The sequence below is a fragment of the Orcinus orca genome, chromosome 20 (assembly GCF_937001465.1).
Source record: "Orcinus orca chromosome 20, mOrcOrc1.1, whole genome shotgun sequence".
Lineage (NCBI taxonomy): Eukaryota > Metazoa > Chordata > Mammalia > Artiodactyla > Delphinidae > Orcinus > Orcinus orca.
In genome coordinates, this window is record NC_064578.1 from 28,832,201 (window position 1) to 28,843,883 (window position 11,683).

Sequence of the window (11,683 nt, forward strand, 5' to 3'; positions counted from 1 at the left end):
CACGATATGTGACACCCAGTTTTCCCTTCAACACGTAAAACCACCTTCACACGTGGAGGAGCAATTCTGGAAACTGGACGCTCTCATATGCTGCACGTACGTTGAAAGTGTGCCCGAGTCCTGGGAACACTTCACAGATGCCCCACTGTGTGGACCACACACGCCTGGAGCAGCTCTGCCCCCTGCCTCCCCACAGGGAACATCAGTCTTGGCTTGCCCAGGGCTACGGACAGGACACTCGCCACCCGTGACAGCTCCCTGCAGGGGCTTGGCTCTGAATCTTCGCAAGTACCTCCCTAGGTCAGGCTGACATCTTCCCTTCCCTCAAAATCCAGCCCGTGGCTACCTGACACCCCGAAAGAAAGTGATTTGGATTTGGTGGGAATTTCCCGGCTGTTTCCCTGAGACCTGGTTTCAGAAGAAGGACTTCACGTGTTCCTCTGCAGAGTGATGGTGGTGCTGCAGTGCGTGGGGGGGGGGGGGGGGGCCTGGTGGGGTTTATTAGCAACAAGTGTGTGCTGAGGGAACAGGTAGTATATTTCAGGTGTTGGGCCCCCTGGCGGTCTGGGGAGGGAACTCCTATTTGATGGGCACTCCGAGAGAAAGAGGAGACACGTGGCTCAGAAGTCAGGACCAAGATGGGCCACAGGTGCCCCGAGTGCACAGGGCATTTCGGGAGCCGGCCCGTGCTGCGTGCGTGGGCGTCGGCGTCAGGCACTCAGGTTCACAGCCACCGTGCCACTTCCTGACCTGGCAAGTCACTGATACTCTCTGAGATTTCATTTCCTCCTTTCGATACAAAAGATTAATTTCAATGAGGGGGAATAAGCGAGATAGTGGCCTAGGCTCCCAGCTCGGGCTTCCCCCACGGTGTCCCGTACGATCGCTCTCTCCACACTGACATCTGTGCACAGAGAATCCTTGAGCTCCCGACAAGCTCCTGGAGAAAGGCTCCCTGGTTTGCAAGCAAGCTCATGGTGAGGGCAGAGATGGATAGGAACCTTGCTTATCCAGTGCCAGAGGGCGTGGGGATGTCCTCCAACAAGCCCCATGGAACGAGTCACCGCCACAGCGTTTGGACAGACTCGGTGAACCTGCATGGTCTGGAGTGATGGTGCCAATTCCAGAGAGGTTAAGCAACCTACCCAAGGGCACACAGCCTATACTCAGAGGACTAAACCTACACTGCAGCTGTCTCACCTCCCGGCCACACGGTGCCGGTTATGACATCACTGGAGGCTGAATCCGGCCTCTCCTTTTTCAGGGCTGCAGGGTCTTCGGAGACAGTCCAGCTGTGCTCCTGGCTGCAGAGGTGGGAGGCCGAAGCCCAGAGAGGTCACAGAGCTGTGCCGAGGGTTCTGGCTGCCGGCTCAGGGCTCTCCCACTGCTGCCTCTGTGCCAGGTGTTCAGTGTTCTCACCCTTCGTGGGATGACATGGTGTCCGGTTGGGCGCGGGGCTGCAGTCAGCCTGCAGGAGGGCCAGTCCCGTCTGTGCCACGTACAGCCATGGGACATAACCTCTCTGTGGCTCCGTCTGCTCTGCTCTAAAGGGAAAATAATAGTGTCTGGCTCTCGGGATTAAAGAACTGAATACATGCAAAGAAGGTCAGAATATACTGGGCACTCAGTGAGTAATCGATCACATCACCCATTCATCTATGTATCTATTGATTTATTTGTTATCATCAGCCTAGGAGACACTGTTCTCCTTCCAGACACGCAAGCAAGGACGGTGTGTTTAGCTCTGTGCTCTGGGCCGTCCCCATCGACCCTGTGAGCGTGGGACCGGTACCCCCGAGAGGGTTATCCTGCCTTCACGCAAAGAGCCGTTGACACTACAGATAGAAAGCCGTGAGGAGCACAGTCGGTGTCCTCCTCACAGACACAGAAGGGTCCTGCCACTTCTGCTGTCACCTGCATCAGGATTTCCTTACCATTTTCTTTTCGGTGATTTTCTGAAATACGTTATACCAAAAGAAACCTCTTGAACGCTACTGAAGGAGAGAGTCAGAAGGTAGCCACAAAATCATAAATACATTCCTACTGTGTCACCTTGGTCGCCCCCAGGATTGAGCTGGACATGGTAGAGACGGGCCGAGGACACAGCTCTGGGCCAAAGGGGAGCTTGCTCACTGACTCCCTCTTTCAGCTGCGAAGCGACAAAAACACAGAAGCAGGGCACCACTCCCCAGCCCTGTGTGCCTGCCTCAGTAGCCTCCCTGTACTGTAGGTACTTTGGACTTTGGGAACCGGGCTCCTGACTGCTGTCTCCCTTCCCGGTTGGTGTGACAACTCAAAGAGCCAAAGTGACTAACAAGGCTTGGCATGGACTCCACGGTGAGTAACTGTCAGGACTACTCAAAGGGAACTCTATCCACTTGTCTCGCTTTGTTACCGCCAGGTCTGCCTATCACCTACAATGATGCCGCCCCTGGGGAAGCATCCCATGATTAGGGAACCTCCACCCTGGCGTGGGGGTGGACCGGCTACAGTGAGGAGCGCCCCTGGAAAGTTCAGGCAAAGAAGCCCCCGGACAAATGAGCCAGGATCCCTCCAGGAAAGGAAAACACAAGTGACGCCTCGCGGCTGCAGGCAATGTTCACCGCGCTGCGGTTACAGGAGGCGGTACCGGAAAAACGCTTCCAAAGGACCGTGGTGGGGACCGGGGCTGGCAACGCCCGGGGACACATGGGGTCGGCCAAACGGTGGTGAGGGTCACATCCGCCTGCGCTCTCTGACACCGCTCCCCGGCTCCAGCCAAGCCAGGGACACGAGCGGGAGGCGGGGGCTGTTCTCAGGCTGCAGGAAACGGCGACCCGGAGGCCGGCGGCGCGGGGCCTGGGGCGGGGAAGACCGGAGGACGCGGGAGCCGGATTCCCGCACAACCCGCCAACACGGTGGCTGCTCCCGTCGGGCACACTGGGAAGGGGCGGCCGGGGGGCTGGGACACCGCTTACCGCACGGCACCCGGTTCCTCCGCTCCAGCCGGCACCGACGTGGAATCGTGCGCTCGGCCCCGCCTGTTGCTCACAGCCCGGCCCAGGGCGCTGCGGGCGGCACGGGCGGCGCGGGCGGCGCGGGCGCGGAGCCCCGGGGCGGGTGCAAGGCGGGGGCGGGGCCTCTGCGCCCGGGCCGCCTCCTCGGCCTATAACTGAGCCCCCGGGCTCCTCGCTCCCACACGGCCCCCACCGGACCCGTGAAGCGGCTTCGCCCCTTGCTTTGGACCTCGGGCCTCACTCCTCCTCCAGATGGACCCCAAGTGCTCCTGCCCCACTGGTAAGGGAGCCCTGCCTTTGAGCCTTAGGATGCCCCCTTCCCGGGCACAGGACGAGAAGGGAGGGCTTTGAGTTTTGAGCTCAGGAGGACTCCTGTCACGGGTCCAGGGCTTTCTTGGTAGCCAGGCTCCTGAGGGCACGTCAGTCTCCCTTTGCCTCTCCGTTGACACTGAGGGCACGGAGGCTCCAGGCTGTCCTTCTTGAGGTCACCCGGCAGGTCAGGGGATTGCTAGACCGGGACCCAGCGTCTGGAGGAGGCCTCGGACCTGCCACGATTTGATGGGAGGAGGGGACGCTGCCTCTTTGGGGTTCAGGCCATGGGCCCCGGCCCCCGGCCCCAGTCGGCCTGGGCTGCGTCTGGAGCCCGGGACCTTCCCTGTGGAGTCCCATCAGGAGGGGACCTACTCTCCTTGGACCAGAAGAGAGGAGCTGGGGCTTCTCTATCCGCCCGAGTGGACACGAGCTCCCAGGGCTGGGTCCTGACAGAGGAGGAGGGCTCAGGGAGGCATTGCTGACCGTCTGCTGTGGCTCCTGCATCCCCGTCCCTGCTCACTGCTGGCCTCCTTTCCCTTCCCGGCAGGCGGCTCCTGCGGCTGCGCTGGCTCCTGCACCTGCAAAGCCTGCAGATGCACCTCCTGCAAGAAGAGTGAGTGTGCGGGGCCTTCTCTGGGAAGGCGGGGTCTGGGCTGAGTGCGAGGAGGGGGCCCAGAGCTCAGCAGGCAGGCAGGAGCAGGACAGTGACCAGACTTCCCGGCACCCCCCTCACCAGGAAGGGATTCACAGTCAGAGCTGGAATCACCTTCGGCATGACCGAGACCCAGGCGCGCACTAGAGAACAGGGAGACTGAGGCCCAGACGGGCCACCGACAAACAACCTCAGACCTGTCACTAGAACTAGTCCTCCTGCCTCCTGAGTCACGCTTCCGAAACCTCTCAGGGACTGAAGCACTTTCGGGACAGGAACCAGTGGCCGTGCGTGGCTTCTCGGACCTGGTGCAGCCCCTTCCTGTCGAAGCAGCCCAGAGCTTCCCTATCCCGAGCGGGAGCTGCTCTGTGCGGGCTTTGCCTCCACTTTGATCCTGAGGACTTGGCTCACATCACTGGTGGTGCTGGGGGCTGGCTTTCTCCTGTCCCCAGAGGCCCTGCTCACTGTCTCTCCAAGGCGCTGTGCCCTGTCCTGGGCACAGATGGGCCGGGCAACCTGAACCTAGTGTCTGAGAGCAATTACCTCAGGACAGAGGACACCATCGTAAACTCAGGGTCTGGGCCCGAGAGCGGCTGGGGCCAGGCCTGCTGCTGGGAAGGGTGGTTCCGGACAACGCGTGGTCCGACCGCACGCTGCCCTTGCCTCCCCAGGCTGCTGCTCCTGCTGCCCCGTGGGCTGCGCCAAGTGTGCCCAGGGCTGCGTCTGCAAAGGGGCCTCGGACAAGTGCAGCTGCTGTGCCTGATGTCGCGGAGAGCCTGCCCCGGGTGTCCACAGAGCAACCAAGACAAACCTGCATTTTACCGTTTTTCGTACAACCGGACCTGACGCTACATTCCTTTTTCTATGAAATCTGTGACTTGTAATAAAAGCTGTTGACTTTATTCTGGCTCTGTCTTCCTTGGTCTGTCTTGGACAAAGAGACTCCGTGCCCATCAGGGCTGGCGTGGGGAACTGGACTGGACGTGCAGAGACCTCGGCTCTGGACCAAAGAGTACCCCCCCCCAACACCCCACACCCCCAAAACACACACACGCTGAGCGTCTTAGCCGCTTAGGTTCATTTGAGCTTCCGTTTCTCAGCTCCAAAGGATACCCTCGCCAGATGACATAGGGCATTGGACACACAGAGGACACACTCCCTCTATTCCCCTTAGGAGTATGGATTGCAGAGAAAGTTGCCCATTTCTCATTTTCCTTCTCTGGGGGCCCCTGCCAAACTCAGCGCTCGGTGATGAGAGCCTAGAAAAGTACCCAGAGGGGATGGAATCCCACACCCCTCTCGTGTGACTTCTGCACGGGGCTTGCGTCTAAAACACCCTGGAAAGACCTCTTTGTATCTTCTGCCACCGTTTTCACCCTGGTCAGTAAAAACGATCGCTAAGAAAACACGTCAAAGGACACGATACGTGACACCCAGTTTTCCCTTCAACACGTAAAACCACCTTCACACGTGGAGGAGCAATTCTGAAAACTGGACGCTCTCATATGCTGCACGTACGTTGAAAGTGTGCCCGAGTCCTGGGAACACTTCACAGATGCCCCACTGTGTGGACCACACACGCCTGGAGCAGCTCTGCCCCCCGCCTCCCCACAGGGAACATCAGTCTTGGCTTGCCCAGGGCTACGGACAGGACACTCGCCACCCGTGACAGCTCCCTGCAGGGGCTTGGCTCTGAATCTTCGCAAGTACCTCCCTAGGTCAGGCTGACATCTTCCCTTCCCTCAAAATCCAGCCCGTGGCTACCTGACACCCCGAAAGAAAGTGATTTGGATTTGGTGGGAATTTCCCGGCTGTTTCCCTGAGACCTGGTTTCAGAAGAAGGACTTCACGTGTTCCTCTGCAGAGTGATGGTGGTGCTGCAGTGCGTGGGGGGGGGGGGGGGCCTGGTGGGGTTTATTAGCAACAAGTGTGTGCTGAGGGAACAGGTAGTATATTTCAGGTGTTGGGCCCCCTGGCGGTCTGGGGAGGGAACTCCTATTTGATGGGCACTCCGAGAGAAAGAGGAGACACGTGGCTCAGAAGTCAGGACCAAGATGGGCCACAGGTGCCCCGAGTGCACAGGGCATTTCGGGAGCCGGCCCGTGCTGCGTGCGTGGGCGTCGGCGTCAGGCACTCAGGTTCACAGCCACCGTGCCACTTCCTGACCTGGCAAGTCACTGATACTCTCTGAGATTTCATTTCCTCCTTTCGATACAAAAGATTAATTTCAATGAGGGGGAATAAGCGAGATAGTGGCCTAGGCTCCCAGCTCGGGCTTCCCCCACGGTGTCCCGTACGATCGCTCTCTCCACACTGACATCTGTGCACAGAGAATCCTTGAGCTCCCGACAAGCTCCTGGAGAAAGGCTCCCTGGTTTGCAAGCAAGCTCATGGTGAGGGCAGAGATGGATAGGAACCTTGCTTATCCAGTGCCAGAGGGCGTGGGGATGTCCTCCAACAAGCCCCGTGGAACGAGTCACCGCCACAGCGTTTGGACAGACTCGGTGAACCTGCATGGTCTGGAGTGATGGTGCCAATTCCAGAGAGGTTAAGCAACCTACCCAAGGGCACACAGCCTATACTCAGAGGACTAAACCTACACTGCAGCTGTCTCACCTCCCGGCCACACGGTGCCGGTTATGACATCACTGGAGGCTGAATCCGGCCTCTCCTTTTTCAGGGCTGCAGGGTCTTCGGAGACAGTCCAGCTGTGCTCCTGGCTGCAGAGGTGGGAGGCCGAAGCCCAGAGAGGTCACAGAGCTGTGCCGAGGGTTCTGGCTGCCGGCTCAGGGCTCTCCCACTGCTGCCTCTGTGCCAGGTGTTCAGTGTTCTCACCCTTCGTGGGATGACATGGTGTCCGGTTGGGCGCGGGGCTGCAGTCAGCCTGCAGGAGGGCCAGTCCCGTCTGTGCCACGTACAGCCATGGGACATAACCTCTCTGTGGCTCCGTCTGCTCTGCTCTAAAGGGAAAATAATAGTGTCTGGCTCTCGGGATTAAAGAACTGAATACATGCAAAGAAGGTCAGAATATACTGGGCACTCAGTGAGTAATCGATCACATCACCCATTCATCTATGTATCTATTGATTTATTTGTTATCATCAGCCTAGGAGACACTGTTCTCCTTCCAGACACGCAAGCAAGGACGGTGTGTTTAGCTCTGTGCTCTGGGCCGTCCCCATCGACCCTGTGAGCGTGGGACCGGTACCCCCGAGAGGGTTATCCTGCCTTCACGCAAAGAGCCGTTGACACTACAGATAGAAAGCCGCGAGGAGCACAGTCGGTGTCCTCCTCACAGACACAGAAGGGTCCTGCCACTTCTGCTGTCACCTGCATCAGGATTTCCTTACCATTTTCTTTTCGGTGATTTTCTGAAATACGTTATACCAAAAGAAACCTCTTGAACGCTACTGAAGGAGAGAGTCAGAAGGTAGCCACAAAATCATAAATACATTCCTACTGTGTCACCTTGGTCGCCCCCAGGATTGAGCTGGACATGGTAGAGACGGGCCGAGGACACAGCTCTGGGCCAAAGGGGAGCTTGCTCACTGACTCCCTCTTTCAGCTGCGAAGCGACAAAAACACAGAAGCAGGGCACCACTCCCCAGCCCTGTGTGCCTGCCTCAGTAGCCTCCCTGTACTGTAGGTACTTTGGACTTTGGGAACCGGGCTCCTGACTGCTGTCTCCCTTCCCGGTTGGTGTGACAACTCAAAGAGCCAAAGTGACTAACAAGGCTTGGCATGGACTCCACGGTGAGTAACTGTCAGGACTACTCAAAGGGAACTCTATCCACTTGTCTCGCTTTGTTAGTTACCGCCAGGTCTGCCTATCACCTACAATGATGCCGCCCCTGGGGAAGCATCCCATGATTAGGGAACCTCCACCCTGGCGTGGGGGTGGACCGGCTACAGTGAGGAGCGCCCCTGGAAAGTTCAGGCAAAGAAGCCCCCGGACAAATGAGCCAGGATCCCTCCAGGAAAGGAAAACACAAGTGACGCCTCGCGGCTGCAGGCAATGTTCACCGCGCTGCGGTTACAGGAGGCGGTACCGGAAAAACGCTTCCAAAGGACCGTGGTGGGGACCGGGGCTGGCAACGCCCGGGGACACATGGGGTCGGCCAAACGGTGGTGAGGGTCACATCCGCCTGCGCTCTCTGACACCGCTCCCCGGCTCCAGCCAAGCCAGGGACACGAGCGGGAGGCGGGGGCTGTTCTCAGGCTGCAGGAAACGGCGACCCGGAGGCCGGCGGCGCGGGGCCTGGGGCGGGGAAGACCGGAGGACGCGGGAGCCGGATTCCCGCACAACCCGCCAACACGGTGGCTGCTCCCGTCGGGCACACTGGGAAGGGGCGGCCGGGGGGCTGGGACACCGCTTACCGCACGGCACCCGGTTCCTCCGCTCCAGCCGGCACCGACGTGGAATCGTGCGCTCGGCCCCGCCTGTTGCTCACAGCCCGGCCCAGGGCGCTGCGGGCGGCACGGGCGGCGCGGGCGGCGCGGGCGCGGAGCCCCGGGGCGGGTGCAAGGCGGGGGCGGGGCCTCTGCGCCCGGGCCGCCTCCTCGGCCTATAACTGAGCCCCCGGGCTCCTCGCTCCCACACGGCCCCCACCGGACCCGTGAAGCGGCTTCGCCCCTTGCTTTGGACCTCGGGCCTCACTCCTCCTCCAGATGGACCCCAAGTGCTCCTGCCCCACTGGTAAGGGAGCCCTGCCTTTGAGCCTTAGGATGCCCCCTTCCCGGGCACAGGACGAGAAGGGAGGGCTTTGAGTTTTGAGCTCAGGAGGACTCCTGTCACGGGTCCAGGGCTTTCTTGGTAGCCAGGCTCCTGAGGGCACGTCAGTCTCCCTTTGCCTCTCCGTTGACACTGAGGGCACGGAGGCTCCAGGCTGTCCTTCTTGAGGTCACCCGGCAGGTCAGGGGATTGCTAGACCGGGACCCAGCGTCTGGAGGAGGCCTCGGACCTGCCACGATTTGATGGGAGGAGGGGACGCTGCCTCTTTGGGGTTCAGGCCATGGGCCCCGGCCCCCGGCCCCAGTCGGCCTGGGCTGCGTCTGGAGCCCGGGACCTTCCCTGTGGAGTCCCATCAGGAGGGGACCTACTCTCCTTGGACCAGAAGAGAGGAGCTGGGGCTTCTCTATCCGCCCGAGTGGACACGAGCTCCCAGGGCTGGGTCCTGACAGAGGAGGAGGGCTCAGGGAGGCATTGCTGACCGTCTGCTGTGGCTCCTGCATCCCCGTCCCTGCTCACTGCTGGCCTCCTTTCCCTTCCCGGCAGGCGGCTCCTGCGGCTGCGCTGGCTCCTGCACCTGCAAAGCCTGCAGATGCACCTCCTGCAAGAAGAGTGAGTGTGCGGGGCCTTCTCTGGGAAGGCGGGGTCTGGGCTGAGTGCGAGGAGGGGGCCCAGAGCTCAGCAGGCAGGCAGGAGCAGGACAGTGACCAGACTTCCCGGCACCCCCCTCACCAGGAAGGGATTCACAGTCAGAGCTGGAATCACCTTCGGCATGACCGAGACCCAGGCGCGCACTAGAGAACAGGGAGACTGAGGCCCAGACGGGCCACCGACAAACAACCTCAGACCTGTCACTAGAACTAGTCCTCCTGCCTCCTGAGTCACGCTTCCGAAACCTCTCAGGGACTGAAGCACTTTCGGGACAGGAACCAGTGGCCGTGCGTGGCTTCTCGGACCTGGTGCAGCCCCTTCCTGTCGAAGCAGCCCAGAGCTTCCCTATCCCGAGCGGGAGCTGCTCTGTGCGGGCTTTGCCTCCACTTTGATCCTGAGGACTTGGCTCACATCACTGGTGGTGCTGGGGGCTGGCTTTCTCCTGTCCCCAGAGGCCCTGCTCACTGTCTCTCCAAGGCGCTGTGCCCTGTCCTGGGCACAGATGGGCCGGGCAACCTGAACCTAGTGTCTGAGAGCAATTACCTCAGGACAGAGGACACCATCGTAAACTCAGGGTCTGGGCCCGAGAGCGGCTGGGGCCAGGCCTGCTGCTGGGAAGGGTGGTTCCGGACAACGCGTGGTCCGACCGCACGCTGCCCTTGCCTCCCCAGGCTGCTGCTCCTGCTGCCCCGTGGGCTGCGCCAAGTGTGCCCAGGGCTGCGTCTGCAAAGGGGCCTCGGACAAGTGCAGCTGCTGTGCCTGATGTCGCGGAGAGCCTGCCCCGGGTGTCCACAGAGCAACCAAGACAAACCTGCATTTTACCGTTTTTCGTACAACCGGACCTGACGCTACATTCCTTTTTCTATGAAATCTGTGACTTGTAATAAAAGCTGTTGACTTTATTCTGGCTCTGTCTTCCTTGGTCTGTCTTGGACAAAGAGACTCCGTGCCCATCAGGGCTGGCGTGGGGAACTGGACTGGACGTGCAGAGACCTCGGCTCTGGACCAAAGAGTACCCCCCCCCCAACACCCCACACCCCCAAAACACACACACGCTGAGCGTCTTAGCCGCTTAGGTTCATTTGAGCTTCCGTTTCTCAGCTCCAAAGGATACCCTCGCCAGATGACATAGGGCATTGGACACACAGAGGACACACTCCCTCTATTCCCCTTAGGAGTATGGATTGCAGAGAAAGTTGCCCATTTCTCATTTTCCTTCTCTGGGGGCCCCTGCCAAACTCAGCGCTCGGTGATGAGAGCCTAGAAAAGTACCCAGAGGGGATGGAATCCCACACCCCTCTCGTGTGACTTCTGCACGGGGCTTGCGTCTAAAACACCCTGGAAAGACCTCTTTGTATCTTCTGCCACCGTTTTCACCCTGGTCAGTAAAAACGATCGCTAAGAAAACACGTCAAAGGACACGATACGTGACACCCAGTTTTCCCTTCAACACGTAAAACCACCTTCACACGTGGAGGAGCAATTCTGAAAACTGGACGCTCTCATATGCTGCACGTACGTTGAAAGTGTGCCCGAGTCCTGGGAACACTTCACAGATGCCCCACTGTGTGGACCACACACGCCTGGAGCAGCTCTGCCCCCCGCCTCCCCACAGGGAACATCAGTCTTGGCTTGCCCAGGGCTACGGACAGGACACTCGCCACCCGTGACAGCTCCCTGCAGGGGCTTGGCTCTGAATCTTCGCAAGTACCTCCCTAGGTCAGGCTGACATCTTCCCTTCCCTCAAAATCCAGCCCGTGGCTACCTGACACCCCGAAAGAAAGTGATTTGGATTTGGTGGGAATTTCCCGGCTGTTTCCCTGAGACCTGGTTTCAGAAGAAGGACTTCACGTGTTCCTCTGCAGAGTGATGGTGGTGCTGCAGTGCGTGGGGGGGGGGGGGGCCTGGTGGGGTTTATTAGCAACAAGTGTGTGCTGAGGGAACAGGTAGTATATTTCAGGTGTTGGGCCCCCTGGCGGTCTGGGGAGGGAACTCCTATTTGATGGGCACTCCGAGAGAAAGAGGAGACACGTGGCTCAGAAGTCAGGACCAAGATGGGCCACAGGTGCCCCGAGTGCACAGGGCATTTCGGGAGCCGGCCCGTGCTGCGTGCGTGGGCGTCGGCGTCAGGCACTCAGGTTCACAGCCACCGTGCCACTTCCTGACCTGGCAAGTCACTGATACTCTCTGAGATTTCATTTCCTCCTTTCGATACAAAAGATTAATTTCAATGAGGGGGAATAAGCGAGATAGTGGCCTAGGCTCCCAGCTCGGGCTTCCCCCACGGTGTCCCGTACGATCGCTCTCTCCACACTGACATCTGTGCACAGAGAATCCTTGAGC

At 59.7% G+C, this 11,683-nt stretch overlaps 1 protein-coding gene across 2 annotated transcripts in view; it reads left to right on the plus strand.

Moving 5' to 3' along the window:
* Positions 1–9,308, plus strand: part of LOC101286953 (uncharacterized) — a 16,462-nt gene extending 7,154 nt beyond the window's left edge. The window contains exon 2 of one of the 2 annotated variants that reach the window (XR_007474075.1): positions 9,236–9,308. The gene's annotated coding sequence lies outside the window, so the exon portion shown is untranslated. Of the gene's footprint in view, positions 1–3,855; positions 3,929–9,235 lie in introns of those variants that run through there. The other variant, XR_007474074.1, reaches the window with a different exon arrangement.
* Positions 9,309–11,683: the final 2,375 nt, after the last annotated feature.